The sequence below is a fragment of the Lichenostomus cassidix genome, chromosome 17 (assembly GCF_008360975.1).
Source record: "Lichenostomus cassidix isolate B80296 chromosome 17, HeHo_3.0, whole genome shotgun sequence".
NCBI classification, from domain to species: Eukaryota; Metazoa; Chordata; class Aves; order Passeriformes; family Meliphagidae; genus Lichenostomus; species Lichenostomus cassidix.
The window spans coordinates 10,988,209-11,007,267 of NC_139497.1; the positions used below are offsets into that span (position 1 = coordinate 10,988,209).

The window sequence follows — 19,059 nt, forward strand, 5'->3', positions numbered from 1 at the left end:
CCCCTGCAAACTGTGGGAGCAGACAGCTGCTGCCAGGGCAGCACAGCATGCTGCTTGTTGCAGTGAAAATGATCCATGCTCACAGCTGAGGCAGGACAGTGTAGCAGGGTGCTCTGTGGAGATGGTCACACAGTTATGCAGCCTGTGAAGCAGTCTGTGTTCTGAAAAAACCCAAGGGGGAGAAAGTAACTGAGATTCTTACCTTGGCAATTAAGATGTGACTCTTGATGGACATTGTGGAAGGAGCAGGACGGAGGATGGGCAGGAAAAGCAGGATAGCTCATTGGGTAGCAAGCTGGGTCATCTGTGCCTGAAGCAGAGACTGAACTGCAGCAAGGAGAGATGTGCCTGGGACTGACCACTGAAGCATCCTAACACGAGCTTTTGGTTATGGGAGCTTCACGCCACAAATAGACTTGCCTGGCTGACCTGTTGGATTTGCTGATTGCTGACACATCTGTCTTGTGAATGGAGCTGATTTTAGTCCCTGTTAATTCCTTTCTCAGTTTCCCCAAAAGGAAATTAAGCCATGGAGCTGTGTGTACCCAGAGCACAGCCTTAGGGTGCCAGCCTGAGGATGACCTCCTGATGCCACCTGTGCAAATTTGCTTGTTTCCACTGTATTTGTGGTGTTGGTCATGAGAAAAACATGCCTGAAATGACCACCAATTTGGTCACAGTTTCTAGCTTGAAGTTATGGCCTGAGTTATGAAGACATTGGTCCAGGCAGCGCTCCAGGTTGCTGCTGCCCTAGGTCTTGGTGCAATGAGTGCCCAGGAAGCAGCACTCAGCCCCCACACTCCAGTGGGATGACACTGCTGGAGATGGTCTCTGCATCTTAGCAACTCTTTACAAGGTCAGAGTAAATGGGCAGCAAATATTCTAAAAGTAAGGTGTCTAGAAGCCATTAAGATGGCTTAAGCCTTAACAGATGGCTATGTCTAAATGCTGTCTTTCTGTACTAGAAAGCATCGATGAAACTGCATCTTCTGTAGTGATCTCCAGAACTGACCTCTCATATAGTGAACATGACCCCTGGACATCCCAGAGAAGGAATTGCTGTTTGCTAGTTGAAGTACAAGGCGCTTCAAGATGTATTAGGGGATGTGGCAAAACATGTGGTCTGTAGCAGCTGGATATTGCTTTCCACACATCAGTGCCCCGTGCTAGCTCTGAAGGAGGGCTCTGTGGTGCTTGAGGGGAAGTGGGTCTTTGACATGCCTAAAATAAAATTTCCTGCCATATGCATCCTGTCATCCTTGCTCCACCTGATTTTTTTCTTATTGGAGGGAACTACCTAGGCTGGTTCAGCTTTCTGCAGGGGGTATTTAAGGACCCTCACTTGGGAGAGTCTGTGTGGCTGCTCCAGGTTTCTCCCCTGTAGCTGTATCACTGTCAAGATAAATACTGCTTCTGACTCTGTATGGGCACAATGAGGGCATCCCTGGGAGCCGGCAAGGCCAGAAAGGGCAGTAGGGTGCGCACAGCCCCTTTCTGCTGGCACCCCATACTGGCCTCTGCTGTTCAGTGTGGACAGGAGTACTGTGGAGGGGATAGAGGGCTGAGCACGTGCCTTGATCACACATTTACTGTCTTAGGAGCCCTGTCCTAATCTGGAGGAGTCGGAGACATTAGTGTCACCAGAGTCAGTAGTGCAGCACAGATGTTTCTGGTTGTGGTTGTCCAGTCTCCCCTGTCACCAGCTGTGTTCAAATCCCAGCTACCACTAGCTTCTGTTTGTCCTCATCAAATAACCTAAATAAATCTTGGCTGCTCTCAGAGTGGGGTTGTTATAAACCCACAGGGCACCCTCACCCGTGTCGCAGCATCGTTCGTATTTATGTGTATTTATATGTTCGTCCCATAAGTGAGGAGGTCACCGCGCTGCTGCGCCGTGCGTCCTTGGAGGTCTGCAGCGGAGGTGTGTCTGTGGCCGGAGCTGCTGCTGCTGAACATTCCGGGGCCTGCTCGCGGTTGCCTCGGGAGCGGCGTGTGCGCGGCGGGGCTGGAGCTGGAGCGGCCTCTGCTCCGAGTAGCCTTCGGCCTGTGCCCGGGGCCGGGGATGCGGTCCTTTGTTCAGGAGACGCAGCCGCGGGGGAGCCCCGCAGTGTGAGGGGTGGCCTGGGGGGACGATGCCATGTGGAGGGGTCGGGCCGGGCGCGGAGAGTGGCGTATCCATCACACCGCCGGGGCGGGAGGGGCCGGGCCGGGCCGAGCCGAACCGTGCGGGCTCACGCGGGGGAAGCGGCGGTAGTGCTGAGCCGAGACGCAGGGCGCACCGCAGGAGCCGCGCCCCAACGCGGCCGAGCCGCAGCCGGTGAGTCGCCGCTCGGGCTGAGCCGGGGCACCACGGGCTGCTTTGCGCCGCGTCCCGTGTCCCCGCCGAGAAGCTGCGGAGCGGGCGGCCTGTACCCCCTGGGACATGGGGCACCTCCAGCCCGCTCCCCGGGCCCCTCGGAATCATCTCTTTCCCTTCTCCAGCGACACGCGTCGGGGGCTCCCCCGGTATGCCCTCGCCGGGCGTAAAGCCTCGGGTTTGCTGCAAGGCGACTGCTTCGTTAATGCAGCTCCGCCGGCTGCCCTGCGCTACCTCCGGGGCTGGAGACCGATCTGGTTCTAGTCTCCAGAGGCCTCGTTCTAATGGGAGCGGGGCCGGTGGAGCTGGTCCGAGGGAGATAGTGGGGAGCAGCAGCCTCGGGGTGGAGCGGTTCGGCGGCTCTCCCGGCTTGGGCTGGTACTCAGAGGAGCCTCAGGGGTTTTCCCAGCTGCAGCCCAGGCTCTGTGCAGGATCCATGGAGATTGATGCCTCTCACATGGTCCTTGGTTTTGACAAGGGCTCTGGAATTTTTGGAAGACTGCAAGAAAAAAGTAAATCCCAAGGGACGGGGCAGGGGGAAATGGAGTTTGTGCTTGGTGTGCAATTCTAGGCAGTGGCTCTATGCCAGTCTCCCTGTGTCCAAGCAAGCAGTTTGCTTCCGCTGCTGCTCTGCTGCTTGCACATACCATGCACACCTGACTCAGGTTGCTTTGCTGAGGGAGGGATGGATGTGTTTTCAGCCCGGTCTCTGCTTTGTAGAGAGGATCCCAGTTCCCCTGCTTACCCTTGGTGAGGGGAGACATGGATCTGTCCCAGGAGGAGGAATGTGCTGCATATGGCAAAAAATGGCTCAAGGTGGCTCAGGTAGGATTCTTCCACATTTGTGGCCCAGCAGCTCCAGGATGTCTTTCTTCCATTTTCTTTGCCAAGTTCAGCAATTCCAGTGCAGAAATAGTATCCAGGAGAGAGCATGCTGAAGCTGCAGAATCCTGCCTTCAGCTTCTATCCCAAATGCATCTTGGGTTTCCTTTTTTTTAAGCCAAACTCTAAGAAAAAAGGAAAAGTCGAGTTAGAGAACATGTAAAATCTGCATGCAAAGAGTAGATAAGGCTGTGGGGTAAACAAATGGTAAAAAGCCAGTGCTTAATGAAAGGATTGCTGTTATCATACAAGGTCAGTCGCAGCATGGCACAGCCCTGTGAGGGACTCTACAGACCCAGCTGGAGCTGTAATGTTCAAAGTGCTATCTGTGGGTGGGGGGCTCTAGATCACTAGGTGGAAATTACAGTGCTCCTATCCCTGAACACAAAAATAATAGACAACCATGCTGGACCCAAGCAGTGGAGCTGAGGGATGCACCAGGCTGCTAAAGTGAGACGTCAGCTTATGCCAGCATAGGCCTATCAGCATGGAAAAGACCGGACAGCACTGAGGGTCTTGCAAGGACCTCACTGGAGGGTCCTCACCTGGCCTAGGGTCCTTTCACAGAGAAGTCAGGGCTGAGTCACTCAGGGCATGTATTCTTGTCCTTTTCCCATTGAATCTCACTCTGCTGGAAACAGGAATGTCCCTGCTCACACCTGCAGGGTGTCTGTACATGGTGAGATGCAGCTGTGTTTGCAGCACCTCTGTTGTGTGTTGGTCCCTCTGTTGTGTGTTGGTCCACCAGGCAAGGTGGTTCTGGCACAGTACATCCCTCAGCACTCCCCACTGCTCTTGCTTGCTGCACTGTAGTTATTTTCTCTTTCAGTTACTAACCCTGTGATCATTACTTTTGGTGTTTCTAGTGATGTTTCAGCAGTGCAAAAAAAAAAGCAGTGCATAAGCTCATGGGCCAAAATGGGAAGTTCTTTCATAAGCAAAGGACACACCTCTTCGTAAACTACACCAGCTGGCAAAGCTTCTGGGAGTATGTTCAGTATCTCCAGGCTGCAGCCAAATGCATCTGCATCTGGAGGGGTGGTACAGAAGTTACCTGGAGAGCCTAGGACATAAATGGGGAAGCCCACTCATGGCGAAAGTTGTGATTTTTTTGCCACCTCCACATTTCTTGCTGCATGGAGATATCTGCTGCATCTCTGCCTTGTGAGTACAGAAGCTATTTTCTTCTGGGGCCTGGAAGCTTCTTGCAGTCAGAGCTGAAAACATCACGGCCTTTCAAGAAAACACGTCAGGGTCATTCCTGCTGTTCATTAAGTCTTGTGTAATCTCCCCTAAGGGCAGATTTTGCAATGAAAATTTAGTGTAAAGCAGCAGCCTGGCTGTTCATGAAGTAAGGCCACAGGCCATGGGGCCTTGACTTGGAGCACAGTTTCTGAGGCAACTTTCAACTTTGAGCATTAATGGATAAAACTTTGGCTCCTACCCCATCTAATCTTCAGTCTGAGTGCTTGAGGCTAGAGGTGCACTTCTCTTTAACAGAACATGAAGTGTTGTGTTGCGGCTGTTTAGCAGATGGTTGGCTGGTGTTGAAGCCCCTCCTGTGTCCTCCTGCGACACTTGTAATTAGATAAATCACAGGTGCTGTGGCTCAGCTCTGCAGTCAGCTCCATACTGCTGCGGGTTTGTTGAAGCCACTGGAGTTACAGTGGCGTGGGAATGTCATTGATGTCCTTGGAGAGAAGAGTTGCAGGAACTGCATTTTCACCATTCTTCTACTTCTCAACTGCTCTGTTGCTGCCATGATTCCCCTCTGCTGCCCTCCCTCTTCTGTGTGGAATTGGGCAGCAAGCACGTGAGCCTGACAGCTGGGGACTCTGCTGGGCACCCTGCAGCTCTGTCAGAGTCGGTCCATGGGCTTCACAGCAGGACGGGGCATGTGAACAGCTGTGGTGGGCAGTGCTGGCAAAGGCACAGCCTGGGCTGATGTTCAGTCCCAGGAAACCTGATCTTGCTCTCTGTGCGGTGGACCACGCTACCGAGGTCTAAACCTCTGGCCAAAGTATGTGGCCTTGAAAATGTCACTTAACTTGCTTTTCTTCTGTTTTTGCTTTAGTTTTTCAACTTGTTATCAATAACTAAGATTTCCTGCTTTGTAGTAGTGGACTAATAAGAGGTAACATCTGCACAGAGGCTGGGTTGCTTTAGCAGGTCACCCTGCTGTGGTACATTGATAACAAAATGCTCATCTCAGGTACAAATCTATTTCTCTTTCCTTGACCCTTTGGGAGCTGCTGAGCCTTTACTGCACTCAGCCATCAGGTGGCTGTGACGTGTATGGAGCTCTTGGGAACAGCTTGCTTGCCTGGAGAAACCATGGTGTTGTGCAAATAGTGCTTGCTTATATAACATTACATGGAGATATGGATTTAATGAGAGTAAATGACATTGATTTCCCTAGCAGGGGTAACCTGGCTTTCTGGGGCATGCAGGAGAGCTGGGCAGTTGTCAGCCTGCTGAAGTTCATCTTCCATAGGCCTCATAGTTTTTAATAAGCCAGTGGAGAGTTAGATACAACAGGCAATCACAAGAGAAAGGCTCAAAGTGGAGATGGGCAAGAGGAGTGAGGAGCGGGGAGAGCAATTCTGGATGCTTGAAGGAAACTCAGTTTGGGGTACTGCCCCCAAAGCAGAGGGACAAACCCCACCTTGGCATAGGAGGATTTTAGCTTGCTCTCTTTCACTTCCCTGGGAAAGACTCCCGTCTTGCACTATTTATCCTGTGGGCTGATAGAGGAGGGCTCATGTCCCCTGTACCTGCACAGCTTGGCTGCAGGGGGCAAGAGCCAGGTGAGGGTCAGGGATGTGGGGCCCAAAAGGGCTGTGGAGATGCTGAACTTCTGAGAAGGCACTTTCCTGCTGTGCTGAACTGGGTCCTGTTACCTCCATCTCAAAGCACAGGCATTAAAATTCTTTCTTACCTTCCTACCTCACATAGCCTCCAGCAGTTAGATTCTTGTGATTGGTGTCCCTGTGTACGGATGGGATGGAGAGGCCCAGCACCCATGGGTTGTTCCCTTGCTGGCCCCCCACCATCCTGAGTGGTTTCTTGAGGTGGCTTTTCTCTGAGCATGAATTAATCTGTTGCAGGGGGAAAAAAAAGCAAACGAATATATCTGTGTTTGCAAGTCAAAAACTACTGCCACAGCTGAGACCTGGAGCCTCAGTCATGTTTTTATAATACTGAGTCGTGAAGCTGGTGTGTTTTCTCTCATCCTGTTGATGCAGCCAGGGCAGCAGAGTTGCATACTTGGCCATACAGCAGCTCCTGGGAAGATTTGGGTGGCAGAGCCTGAGAAATAGGCTGGCTGAGATGAGCCCTTTGCAGTGTAGGTGAATCTAAGAGGATTCGTCACCTCCTGACTTTGCCTGTGTGGTGTGAAGGGGTGGTTTGTTTTTGTGCATGAGCTGCCTCATGCAGTGAAAGCAGGTCTAAAGATGTGTTTTTCCAGTTCTGACAAAGCTTCAAAGTACAGGAGTCTTTTCCAAACTTGTTCAAAACTCAAGCATTTTGCAGGAAGAGGGCTAAGAGCAGAAAAGAGGTTTTCTGCCCCTTATCTATGAAAGGTTGGGGAAATTTCCTCCAAATTCTTTGTCTTTCATTAATTTGTTTTAAATTCCTTGGAAAGATCAATTGTTTAGCAGCTGAACACCATAGTTCCAGCGTTGGGGTTGAGCCAGCTAGAGTCAATGGGGCTGCTGTGATTATTTTTCCACTGCTGGGAAAAGCAAGAGGTGCTCTAGCTGGATTTCAGCTTTATCTACTGGATATTTACTACAGTCCTACTTCAACTGGAGAGTGGAAAATGCAAAACAGAAAATTTGCTGGAGGCTTCTTAAGCTTACAAGGGGCAGAATTTCTCCCACGACGACTCCTCTGAACCAGCAAGGTCCCACACTGTGCTTATCAGCCTTGTGTCTTCAGTTGGATTCAGATATGCTGCAACTGAGATGCCTCTTGCTTGGGGACTCACCAGCACCTCATCCCAGTTGCACTGCCCTGTCCAGCACAAGGGTGGCTTGGTCCATCTGCAAAGATGCTGGGGAGAATGTGGCAATGTGAGAGCTTGGGCTCTTGTCTTGCCATGACTGGGAATTTAAAGACAGAGAGGCTATGGGGAACACAGTATCGGGCTGTGCATTATCTGGATGGTGCCCCAAAGGCTCTTGTAGATGATGGAGGGAGAGAAATGCATCCAGAGGGCAATTTGGTGCATTTAAAGTCCCTATTCTGAGTTTTCCCTGTCTGGAGTCAGGTGAGCTGAAAGGGCTTGGAAATATGGATATTTTGGCATGCCACAGCCCAGAAGAAGCTCTCATGATGGATCAAGATTAAAGTCACACTGGAGCTTCAGGGAAGCATGTGGATCTTTAGAGGCAGAATTAGGAAGTGTGAGTCAAACTCACTGTTGAATTATACTGACTTAAAATTCATTCAGCTGGGGCAGCTCCATTGCTTCCTGTGGATGAGGAGGCTGGGGCAGATTTTCTTCATCCTTTCAGCTCCTTTAGTTTATCTTTTTCTTTGAAACATGACCTGCACATTTGGAGAGGGGAGAAGTGGTCTCTGTAAGAATGGAATAGGATGAATGAATTCTGCTTAACAAAGAATTTTTTTACCTTAGATATTGCAGATCTCGAAAAATGAAGCTGACTCCAAGCATCGCTGAATGGGGAAGGGCATTGGGGCAAGGGTGGGAAGCTGTGATGGTGGAGTTAGGGAGGGACACATAGCAAGGCTGGTTAATGTACCTTTGTTGTAACCAGATCCAGTGGATGCATTGGTGCCAGCTTGAGTTAAAACATTGTCACCACTCTTTGCCTTTCCTTCTGTGCTGCTGCTTCTTGCATAAGGCTGATGGGTTTGCCGAGTCTGCAGGGTCACAGCTGAGGGACCGTACTCTGCCAGAATGGGGGTGGCCTTTGCATTAATGTCTGAGTTTCCTTTATTTTAATTCTCAAGTTGTTTTGCTCAGGTGTCTCTCAGCTGCTGTTTGTCTCTGCTCAAATGGCTGCTGCCAGCAGAAGGACAAACTAAAGCCTGGAGCCTTAAGGGTATTTGGGTCCCAGAATCACCATTCACCAGGTTAGGTCTCTGAAAGTGGGGTTGTCTGGTCCAAGCAGGTCGTTTTGGGCATTCTCCTCGTAGCTGAAGGTCGAAGCACAGGCTGCAGCTTCCTCTGCTCTGGAGATGTGGGTGCACCCATGGCTGTGCTCCCACAATCAGGAGCCCCTTAGGGGCAACTCCTGAGCCCTGCAGGGCAGAGCAGCATCCCCTCTCCATTGAGCATAATGATCAGACCTCTAACAAATTACATGTAGCCTTCATTCTTCTTTTGGTAGATACATGGAAAGACTGGGATTGGAAGTTCATCTCGTTCCAACACCCTGCCATGATTAGGGACACCTCCCACTATCCCAGGTTGCTCCAAGCCCCATCCAACCTGGCCTTGAACACTTCCAGGGATGGGGCAGTCACAGCTTTTCTAGGCCACCTGTGCCAGGGCCACATCACCCTCACAGGGAAGAATTTCTTTGTAATATCTAAATCTCTCCTCTTTTAGTTTAAAATCATTCCCTGTTGTCCTGTCACTGCAGCCCCTTGTCCAAAGTCCCTCTCCAGTTCTCTTGGAGCCCCTTTAGGCAGTGGAAGGGGCTCTAAGTTCTCCCCAGAGCCTTCTCTTTTCCAGGCTGAACACCCCCATCTCTCCCAGCCTCTTTCCAGAGCGGAGGGGGTGCAGCCCTCAGAGTGTCTCCATGGCCTCCTCTAGACCCACTCCAGCAGCTCCACATCATTCTCATGTTGGAGCCCCAGAGCTGGAGGCAGCTATGGAGGTGGATAGATAGTGTAGAGGGGTAGCTTCTAGCCTCCTGGCAGCTCCAGTGCACAGGATTCCAAAAGGACCACAGCTCATTCCAGGTACCCTGTTTTTAGGACAGCTGCTGCAGTTCTTTCTCGCGTGCCATTTTCCACTGAACCTTCTACTCTTTCTATACACCTGCCCAAGAACAACATGAAGCATTTCAGAGTTTATTCTGGTTCCCATTAGCACTCTGTTTAAATGTTGAGATGTGCCTCTGTAAGGGTCGATCCAAGAATCGAGTTCTGTCTCAACATTTCTCATCAGAAATTACAGGTGCAGGACTTATGCAGAGAATGCTGTGTACTTGCCTAAGGCTGGTGCGGAGCGAATGCTTCGTGCCCGCCTAAGGTAGTACGGAACGAATGCTTTGTGCCTACCCAAAGCTGATACGGAGCGAATGCTTTGTACCTGCCTAAGGTGGTACAGAACGAAGACTTTGCACCTGCCTGAGCTGATACAGAACAAAGGCCTTGTGCCTGCCAATGCGGGTATGTGACGAAGGCTTTGCACCCGTTGCCCTGACACCCATTGTGAAAAACCTGCCGACCATGCCTCGGACACTCCTCCCTTGACCCTGCCAAGTGGAGTTTGACAAATCTCCACAAGAATTAAGGGGGGGCAAAGGCGGCTGGCAAGGAGGGACCAGGTGTATGGACTAGCATAAAAGACAGCTTTGGAGTGGCTGAACTCCGAAGATCTTCCCCACCGAAAGATCACATCGATCTTTGCAGAGGCCAAGGAATGCCGACTGACCGGGACTCCAGGGACGCCGGACGTCTGTGGACCCGTGGTGGTAGCTATAGCCCCTTTCCTTCCCTTTCCTCCCCATCTTTTCCCAATTTTCTCTCTTTCTCTCTCTATCGCAGGCCGCTTTACAGGCCAAATTAATAAAGTTCCCCCTTGGATTGAAATTTAACTCCCTTGACTTGTTGCATTTTGTGTTTTCTTTTCCCTTTTTGCACTCTGAGATCGTAGCTGGTATGAACCATCACGCGTCTGCTTACGAGTGGACCATGACAGCCTCGTACTTGTGCTTGGTGCTACAGTGTGAAAGGTGGGACCATGGTGATAGTCCACCGCTCTTTGGGCGGCCCTGGACTTAACATGAGAAACTTTGCTCACCTGAGAGTGGTAGCTGGGATGTGCATGTGATGAGTGAGTGCTTTCCATGCCTGCTGAGCCAGGCATTGAGTTGCTCTGCCTTAAATTCATCAAGCCCCTGAGACATGTGGGAAATATACCACATTCCATCCTGCATTGCTGGTGGGAAATGATGATTTGTAAGTGGATATGGGCCCAAAAAGCCACCTGGAGCCAGGGAAGGGGTGTAGCAGATGCTCCTTCACTGTCAGGCAGCAGCTGGTACGAAAGCCCCTGGTCCAGCCCTGGAGATGTTGATGTCACCATGTCCATGGCTTTCTTCTTCCCATCTTGGCTGCAGAATGCTGCAGAACGTGGCTTTCCTGTGGAGAGGGCAGCAAAATGTCTTGAAGGGCTGTCCCTTTGTTCCCCCCCCCCGCCCCCAGCTTAATGCAAATCTGGCTTTGAGTGAATGTCAGCAGAGTGCTGTTAGTCAGTCAGGCACTGGGCAAGGTACAGCACCTGACCCAGGGTGCTTTTACACTGTTTGGGAGGACATGAAGCTCTGGAAGGTCCTGGAAGCTGGGCTGTACTAACTCTGCACTCATCCAGTGTCCACCGGGCTCTGCTGGAGGCTGCTGTGCCCTGCCTGAGCATGGGCCAGGCTCAAGGGGTCCCAAGTGAGACTTTCCACTTTGCTTGGGGTCATAACAAAAGAAATGATGAGAAATGGTGGGTAATAGTGGGAAATGGTTGTCTCTTGGGCACCTGTTTGCCACGATTCTCCACCTCCAGTAGCACTTGCCCCATTTTGCAAGCTTTGCGGGTTAAGAGCTGTTGCAGAGGGCTGAGAAAAGCCAAGAAAAGGAAGAGGAAAGGTGATGCCAAAGAGTTGCCAGCTGGGACTACAGCCCAGGTGTCCAGACTCAACTTCTTATGGGGCTGTGCCACTTTTGCAGGATTTTCTGTGCTATACAATAATAATCACGTGGAACAGCACAGTTACTGTGGTGACTCTGGTGTCTGCCCACCTATAGATTTCAAAGACCTTAAAATGTTTAATTAATTTTATCATGGTTAGTGCTTTCCTAAGAATGGTTCGAAAGACCAGGGTTTGTCTCTCCAGGCTGTCCCTATCCCCAATGGCACTCAACAGTGCAGTGTTGGAGGGTATCACAGGGACCCATTGAGCTCTTCTTTTCATGATTCCCTGGGAATCTGTAAATACAGCTCTCAAGAGGAGGTGGGTCTGCATTAGCTGTCTTCTTCAGCCAGCTCATCCAGTTGTCTCTGAGGGTTGGAGGTATGTCTGGAGCATAAGTCTTGGGTCTGCTGGATCCTCTCCAAAATGATGCTGGGGTAGTTCTGTGACTTTGAGCTATTTTCTGATGGTTTTCCATGTGTAAAATCAAATTTCTCCCAATCTGGCTCCCAAACTGCAAAGCCCGGTTACTGCCCTCCGAGGATCCCCAAAATGAAATGTTTTCAGAGGATATCGAGCTGTCTATGTAGAGTTCTTTGTGGGTGTTATAAGAGCTAGCAGTAACCTAATGATGTCCAGTGGTTTGAAAAGAGACAAACCGGGCTTAGAAGGAAAACTACTCACAAAGGTGGTGTCTTGGTTTGAAAGACAGGTGTCTGCCAAGAGAGGCTGAACCCTCCCCTAGAGCAGAGGATGTGATTTTCCTTCCCCTCCTCCCTCCGAATTATTTAATTTAATAAATCAAGGCTTTCAGGCAAAGGTATGGGAAAAAAGGAGTATCAGTTCTTTACTAGTATCTATAAACAAACAATAACAATAATAGCAAGCCACAACTAGAACCAGAAAACCAAACAGCAGATAATGTGAGCTGCTGAACTTTCTCCCGTGTGGTGTAATCACGGTTGCAAGCAGCAGGGGCGCTGTTGAGCTCCCGGCTGGCCAGGGCAGGTGCAATGACTCCCGAGCGGCTGCAGGTGGCGCTGTGGCGCAGGGTCAGGCCACTGTCCGGCAACTGCAATGGCGACGGGCTGAGGAACACGCAGCGCAGCAGGAACAGCTCAGGGCAGCGAGGGAACAGGGCAGCAGGAGCGGGCGCTCTCTCTCTCTCTCTCCGGCCAGCGAGAATTTCTACAGTCACAGCAAACACTGTGGTCTCATGCGGCAGAGGGCGGGGGCAGGCAGCAGAGGCAGCCGGACTCTCCCGGCAGTAGCCACGAGGGAAACGCAGCCCGGGGGGGGGAAACGTGCCCTTCCCCGTGAGGAGAAAAGTTGAATCAAAGCTCACCCAGCCAGGAGGGAAGAGAAACAGGGCACAGTTGGATCTCCTCTGGTAGCAGCTGGAAAGCCAGGAGGCAGCAGCCTCTCCCCTCAGCGTCCGAACCACGAGAGAGAGTGTTCCCCAACAGGCTCTCCCTTACCTAGCCCTGCCCAAAACCTAGCCATTGTCTTTTACAAAAGGCTTGATCACTCTGAACATCGGACCATTTGTAACCTGGCAACAGGAATGGGGAGGAATTCTCAACCCCCAACATAATCTACCCCGAATTTTTTCCCATTCCAACACGTTACATTGAGCTTAAACATTTAGATTATATACACACATGCATTACTCTAATTATATACATATATACATACAGATATGGATACACGCACAGTGTTATGGACAATTCAACCCCAGCTAAGGTCTCCCTGAGGTATGCATCGTACTTCTCCATCCTTTTGCATCACCCACCAGGTACACCCTGGACCCTGAGCGAAAACAACCCCACGGGTGGGTCTGTCTTTGCCTGAGGTAGAATCAATCCAAACAGTTTTCCCTAGCATGCCTCTCATGTGTACCACTGGAACTTTATCCCCGTCTGCTGTTTGCAGGGGTTCAGATTGAGCAGGGCCAGCTCGGTTGGTGGAACCTCGGGTGTTAACTAGCCAGGTGGCCTTGGCTAAATGCTGTTCCCAACCTTTAAAAGTCCCCCCGCCTAAAGCTTTCAAGGTGGTTTTTAGCAGACCATTGCATCGCTCCACTTTGCCAGCAGCAGGTGCATGATAAGGAATGTGGTACACCCACTCAATGCCATGTTCCCTAGCCCAGGTGTTTATGAGGCTATTTTTAAAATGAGTCCCGTTGTCTGATTCAAGTCTCTCAGGGGTACCATGCCTCCACAGGACTTGATTTTCAAGGCCCAGGATGGTGTTACGGGCAGTGGCGTGAGGCACAGGGTAGGTTTCCAGCCACCCCGTGGTGGCTTCTACCATTGTGAGCACGTAGCGCTTGCCATGACGGGTTTGAGGCAGTGTGATGTAATCGATCTGCCAGGCCTCTCCATACTTATATTTAGACCACCTTCCACCATACCACAGGGGTTTCACCCGCTTGGCTTGCTTGATGGCAGCACACGTCTCACAATTATTGATTACCTGGGAGATACAGTCCATGGTTAGATCCACCCCTCGGTCTCGTGCCCACTTATAGGTGGCATCTCTGCCCTGATGACCTGAGGCATCATGGGCCCAACGAGCTAGGAACAGCTCCCCCTTGTGTTGCCAATCCAAATCTATTTGTGACACTTTTATCTTTGCAGCTTTATCCACCTGTTCGTTGTTTCGGTGTTCCTCATTAGCTCGGCTCTTGGGGACATGGGCATCTACATGACGGACTTTCACAGGTAGCTTCTCCACCCTAGCGGCAATGTCCCGCCATTCATCAGCAGCCCAGATTGGTCTTCCTCTACGCTGCCAGCTGGCTTTCTTCCACCTTTCCAGCCAACCCCATAGAGCATTGGCTACCATCCATGAATCAGTGTAGAGGTAAAGCTTTGGCCACTTCTCTCTTTCAGCAATGTCCAGGGCCAGCTGAACGGCTTTGAGTTCAGCAAGTTGACTCGATCCCCCCTCTCCTTCTGTAGCCTCTGCGACCCGTCAGGTGGGGCTCCATACAGCTGCTTTCCACTTCCTATTTGCCCCCACAATACGACAGGAACCATCAGTGAACAGAGCGTAGCGTGTTTCATCTGGTGGCAGTTGGTTGTAAGGTGGAGCTTCCTCTGCGCGAGTCACTTGTTCCTGCTCCTCTTCATCCGTGAGGCCAAAGTCTTCACCTTCGGGCCAATTTGTAATTATTTCTAAGATCCCAGGGCGATTCGGGTTTCCAATACGGGCGCGCTGTGTGATGAGAGCAATCCATTTGCTCCACGTGGCATCGGTGGCATGGTGGGTTGAGGGAACCTTTCCCTTGAACATCCACCCCAGCACTGGCAGTCGGGGTGCAAGGAGAAGTTGGGCTTCCGTACCAATTACCTCTGAGGCGGCTTGGACTCCTTCATAGGCTGCTAGGATTTCCTTCTCGGTGGGAGTATAGTTGGCTTCAGATCCTCTGTAACTTCGGCTCCAGAATCCCAGTGGTCGACCTCGAGTCTCGCCAGGCACCTTCTGCCACAGGCTCCAGGACAGACCATTTCCCCCGGCTGCAGAGTAGAGCACATTCTTCACTTCTGGTCCTGTCCTGACTGGGCCAAGGGCTACTGCATGAGCGATCTCCTGCTTGATCTGAGCAAAGGCTTGTTGCTGTTCAGGGCCCCAGTGGAAATCGTTCTTCTTGCGTGTCACCAGGTAGAGAGGACTCACAATTTGGCTGTACTCGGGGATATGCATCCTCCAGAAACCTATGGCGCCTAGGAAGGCTTGTGTCTCCTTCTTGTTGGTTGGTGGGGACATCGCTGTGATCTTGTTGATGACTTCGGTAGGAATCTGACGTCGGCCATCTTGCCACTTCACTCCTAGGAACTGGATCTCTTGGGCAGGTCCTTTGACTTTGCTCTTCTTGATGGCGAAGCCGGCTTCCAGGAGAATTTGGATGATTTTCTCTCCTTTCTCAAACACTTCTTCCGCTGTGCTCCCCCACACAATGATGTCGTCGATGTACTGCAGGTGTTCCGGAGCCTCACCCTTTTCCAGAGCGGCCTGGATCAGTCCATGGCAGATGGTGGGACTGTGCTTCCACCCCTGGGGCAGTCGGTTCCAGGTATACTGCACGCCCCTCCAGGTAAAAGCAAACTGAGGTCTGCACTCTGCTGCCAGAGGACTGGAGAAAAATGCATTTGCAATGTCAATAGTGGCATACCACTTTGCTGCCTTGGACTCTAGCTCATACTGGAGCTCCAGCATGTCTGGCACAGCAGCACTCAGAGGTGGAGTCACCTCATTCAAGGCACGATAGTCCACAGTCAATCTCCATTCTCCGTCAGATGTGCGCACAGGCCAGATGGGGCTGTTAAAGGATGAATGGGCCTTGCTGACCACCCCTTGGCTCTCCAGCTCACGGATCATCTTGTGGATGGGAACCACAGCATCTCGATTAGTCCTGTATTGCTGGCGGTGCACTGTCGAGGTGGCAATTGGTACTTTTTGGTCCTCCACCTTCAAAAGTCCGACTGCAGAAGGGTTCTCTGATAGTCCAGGCAAGGTGTTCAATTGCCTCACGCCCTCTGCCTCGACAGCAGCTATTCCAAAAGCCCACTTGAGTCCTTTCGGGTCTTTGAAATAGCCGTTACGGAGGAAGTCTATGCCCAGAATACATGGAGCCTCTGGACCAGTCACAATGGGATGTTTTTGCCACTCCCTCCCCGTCAGGCTCACCTCGGCTTCAACCAGGGTCAACTGCTGTGATCCCCCCGTAACCCCAGCAATAGAAATAGATTCTGCTCCCGTAAGTCCCGATGGCATTAGGGTACACTGCGCACCTGTATCAACTAGTGCTTCATATTTTTGTGGCTCTGATGCACCAGGCCATCGAATCCACACAGTCCAAAAAACACGGTTTTCCCGTACCTCTACCTGGCTAGAGGCAGGGCCCCTCTAGCACTGGTCATCATTCCCTTCCTGATCATACATTTCAGAGGTTCCTTCAAGGGGATCTGACCCATCATCTTCCTTTCTATTGTACCTAGCAGGTCGGCCACGGGAAGCTGAGGCTACCTTCGCTTTAGCAGAACCCCCTTGGCCAGCATTTCTCTCCTTAAGCTGACGCACCCGTGCTGCCAGGGCAGTAGTGGGCTTCCCATCCCACCTCCTCATGTCTTCCCCATGGTCGTGCAGAAAAAACCACAACTCAGCTCGTGGGGTGTACCCTCTCTCTCTAGCTGGGGGGCGTCGGGCTCTGGTATCGGGGCCTGTGACTCTCACTGGTGCCACATTAATCCTCCTCATCTCGTCCCTAATTTCCTCCCTCAGGTCCTTCATCTCTTCTTTAATCTCCTTCCTGAGGTCTTTAACCACAGCAGAGACCTGAGCCTGCATTGGGTCACTGATCACACTTGCATAATACCTGAGCCTGTCAACTACTGAACCCACCGTCTCTCGATTGCCAGCAACATTAATAGTTGCAAGGTAAGGGGCATGATGGTCTGGCCCTCACCTTATAAAGTTCCACATCATTGGCGTGGTGCACCTGACCTTATCAGGGTCATTTTCGTGCTGTCCATCCCCCCCAAAGAGCATCTCCATTATGGCTGCTTCTCTCAGCCGTTGGATTCCTTCCTCAATGGTCTTCCAGGACAATTTACGGTAGGGATCATGCATTTGGTCTTTGTCGTCAAGCTTCTCTCTTACACCCATTAAAAGCCTCTCCCAGAGAGAAAGGGGCCCTGTCTCCCTCGCGAACACTTTGTCAACAGCCAGGTCTTGGGCCAAGGGTCCCAAATTCTTTGCTTCATTATTATCCAGCTGCACTCCTCGGCCCATAAGGTCCCAAACCCGAAGTAACCAGGTTAGGAAGGCTTCGTGTGTCCGTCTCTTAACATCATCTCGCAGCTTACGGAGAGTATCAAAGTTGAAGGACTCAGTGATGATTATGGGCTCGGATTCTACTGCTGGTTGTGAGGGCAATGGCTCCCCATCATCATTAACTGGGCGTACTGATTTGGTCTTATACTTTGTACGCACCAGAGGGGCAACTTTGGCTGGCTGTGGCTGCTCTTGGGATTCAGCTGGAACCTGGATGGTCGTAACATCTGTAGGTTCCACTGCTGCACCATCAGACTCTTTCCCTTTGGGGCGAGAAGAGGGTTTTATACCTGCTAGGGAGATGTATTCCTTCAGCAGCTGGTGTATTCTGTGTATCATCTCCTCCACTAGCACACCCACCCATTCTGGACGGTTTGTTTCTGAGGCAGGCTGTTGGACAGAGTCAGGCTGTGGGGTATCCCCAGGCTCTGCAACAGCCTTGGGCTCTGTGGCTGCATCCCTGTTCCCTGGCACAGGTGTTGGAATGGTTACCCAGGGTATTTTCACCTTATCCCGGAATGCAAGGTAGGATAAACCTATCAGCCACAGCAAAACCAGGCACTGTATGATATCATAAGCATTTAGAGAATTTCCAAACCTTTCGAGCATTAGTTGAGTAGGCCCAAAATAATGAATAAAAGGTTGAGAGGAACCTTCTCCTGGTGTTATCTCCTCACAAAAGGTACCATTACCAAATAAACTCCAAAAACATGTACTGACGGTGTCAAAAAACTGTAGCCATGTGGCTGCCGTTAAAATGAACTGAAAGATCCAGAGGTTCTTCACCCTATTGGCCCATTGTGCAAACTGGATGACAGCCACAATAACCTTAGTTATAGGACCCATGTTTAGGTAGGGAGCTGCAAATGGGAAAAATGTGGTCACAATTATGTGCCAACCAAACCAGGGTATACTCAGCATAGTACCACTCAATGAGATTTTCATGTTCACCACACTAAAATAGGTCTCACAGAAACTGTTATTCCTTTTCTTCCAATGCCTTCGTGCCCCACGTTGGGCGCCAAGATCTGTCTTGGTTTGAAAGACAGGTGTCTGCCAAGAGAGGCTGAACCCTCCCCTAGAGCAGAGGATGTGATTTTCCTTCCCCTCCTCCCTCCGAATTATTTAATTTAATAAATCAAGGGCTTTCAGGCAAAGGTATGGGAAAAAGGAGTATCAGTTCTTTACTAGTATCTATAAACAAACAATAACAATAATAGCAACCACAACTAGAACCAGAAAACCAAACAGCAGATAATGTGAGCTGAACTTTCTCCCGTGTGGTGTAATCACGGTTGCAAGCAGCAGGGGCGCTGTTGAGCTCCCGGCCGGCCAGGGCAGGTGCGATGACTCCCGAGCGGCTGTAGGTGGCGCTGTGGCGCAGGGTCAGTTTACTGTCCGGCAACTGCAATGGCGACGGGCTGAGGAACACGCAGCGCAGCAGGAACAGCTCAGGGCAGCGAGGGAACAGGGCAGCAGGAGCGGGCGCTCTCTCTCTCTCTCTCCGGCCAGCGAGAATTTCTACAGTCACAGCAAACGCTGTGGTCTCATGCGGCAGAGGGCGGGGGCAGGCAGCAGAGGCAGCCGGACTCTCCCGGCAGCAGCCACGAGGGAAACGCAGCCCGGGGGGGGGGGAAACGTGCCCTTCCCCGTGAGGAGAAAAGTTGAATCAAAGCTCACCCAGCCAGGAGGGAAGAGAAAACAGGGCACAGTTGGATCTCCTCTGGTAGCAGCTGGAAAGCCAGGAGGCAGCAGCCTCTCCCCTCAGCGTCCGAACCACGAGAGAGAGTGTTCCCCAACAGGCTCTCCCTTACCTAGCCCTGCCCAAAACCTAGCCATTGTCTTTTACAAAAGGCTTGATCACTCTGAACATCGGACCATTTGTAACCTGGCAACAGGAATGGGGAGGAATTCTCAACCCCCAACAGGTGGCAAGAGCTTGTGTGTGAATCTCAACAGAGGAGCTTCGCATTGCTCAGAAACAGCTGGCGGAGACCAGGTCCCACTCCAGTAGCTTACTAAAGATATAAAGCACTGTCAGGTGTTACTGCAGTGCTGCCAGTATGCCCATGGCACAGCACAGGGCTGTCTCCAGCCTGG

The 19,059-nt window shown here is 51.3% G+C and overlaps 1 protein-coding gene across 1 annotated transcript in view; it reads left to right on the forward strand.

Annotated features, from left to right (window-relative positions):
• The first annotated feature begins 2,255 nt into the window (after positions 1-2,255).
• Positions 2,256-19,059, forward strand: part of LOC146430071 (dual specificity testis-specific protein kinase 2-like) — a 37,475-nt gene continuing 20,671 nt past the window's right edge. The window contains exon 1 of the mRNA XM_085076603.1: positions 2,256-2,317. The gene's annotated coding sequence lies outside the window, so the exon portion shown is untranslated. The remainder of the gene's footprint in view (positions 2,318-19,059) is intronic.